The following is a 1,766-nucleotide window of genomic DNA, read 5'->3' as shown; positions in this document are numbered from 1 at the left end:
TAGGGAGAGAGGAAGGGAGGAGAGAAGACAGGGAGAGACAAAGAATCATAATCATGTCCAAGCTGTGTGACCTTGGACAAGTCATTTAGTCTGTCTGACCTTCAGTCTCATCTGTAAAATGGGGACAGAACCACCTACTTTGCAGAGTTGTTGAGTGGATAAAATGAAATAAATGTAAAGCACTTTACTTTACCCCATATGGCACATTGCCAGGTTCCTGATCAATGTCTGGTTTCCTCCTGCCCTCTGTCACCTCCCCTGCCAAGCCCAGCTGCAAGCTGTGAGGAGTCATTAACAAGCCCTTGTTGAGTGTCCTCTTTAATCAAGGTCCTTCCCCTCTTCCCTCCCATCTCAGGAGCCCAGAGCTGCCGTCCTGGCCACCATAGGCCTCTGCCCTGGGGGGAAAGCAGTTACCAGCCCAGACCCATCTCCTGCTCTAACCAGCAAGGTGCTAGGATCCCAGTGGCCTGCCTTTCCCTGTGCCCTGCAGGGACCAGTGAGCTACAGGAAAGCAGGCCACTTGGCTCGGCTCACACTGGCGTAGGTGGGTCCCTGTATGGAAGGGCTGTTCTGATAACTCAGGAATCCACCCAGCTCTGGACAGCTCTGCCCGCTTGCCCTCGGAGCACCACGTGTCCTGCTCTGTGGTAGCAGGGTCACCATTTCCAAAGTATCCTGCTGTAGATGCTCTGTAATCTTCACCCTGTTTAAGCCACGGACAGTCATGCAAAGCACAAGTCAGTGACCCCTCTTTACAGGTGAGGAAACTAAGACCCAAGGAGGTGACGTGGTAGTCCCAGGTTCTCATAGCTTGTTGATGGCAGAGATGGATTGAAAGCAGGTCCATCTGACCCAGAAGAACCCCCGCCCCGCACTGCCTCTCGTTGGACCTGGAAAGATCAAGGGCACTGGGAGGGTCCTTTGAGGTTAGCAGACAATGTTTCTTAATGCAGGTGTTATTGGTATTTTGAGAGAGGTATTTTTAAAAATTTTGCAGGGCTGTCCCGCACACATTGTAGAAAGTAAATAACTGTGGCCCCCAAGATTAAATGCTAGTACTTGCCAGTCATTTGGAAACCAAAAAGGCTCCCACCTATATAACAAACCCCTTAGAAAGGTAGAACTGCCTCAAATTGAGACCCATGATAATCCAATAAAAAGTATGTTTATGTTAATACCAGCTAATAATACCGAGGTCCTGGGATGTGCTAAGTACTTAACCTGATCAGATATGGGTACCATGAATAGACCCATTTTACAGATGAGGAGATAGAGGGTCAGAGAGGTTAATTGATTTGCCCATGATCACACAGCTAGTTGATGGTAGAGCTAGGATTTGGACTTGTGCTTCTGTTTTAAAGAAAAGGCCCAGAAAAGACAGCTGGTTTGTGTAAGGTCACACAGCAAGTGAACGTGGGGGATGCGACATGAACTTACGACAGTGCTTTTCCATTCCACATGATGCTTAGAAGGACAGAGACAAGCCCTGTTGGCTGGCGGCTGGCAAGGGGAGCCACTGGCCTGCATTCGAGGGAGGATTTCTGCTTCCATAGCCCTAGGGCCCTGGGCCCTGGGCATCTTGAAGTCTCGGGTCCACCACTGTCCCCTCCACCTAGACACCTTCGTTGTGTTTGCCGCGTCCCCTTTCCGTCACCCCTTTTATCTCTCTCCATCACCGACCCTGCTGCTGGTCCCATCACTCTCACCCCATCTTCACTTCTCTCCTCCGTCTTAGGAATTATTTTTATCTTTTGGGATGGAATAGT

Source organism: Pteropus vampyrus, unplaced genomic scaffold (assembly GCF_000151845.1).
Source record: "Pteropus vampyrus isolate Shadow unplaced genomic scaffold, Pvam_2.0 Scaffold36, whole genome shotgun sequence".
NCBI classification, from domain to species: Eukaryota; Metazoa; Chordata; class Mammalia; order Chiroptera; family Pteropodidae; genus Pteropus; species Pteropus vampyrus.
Note: the sequence above shows the minus strand (reverse complement) of the source record.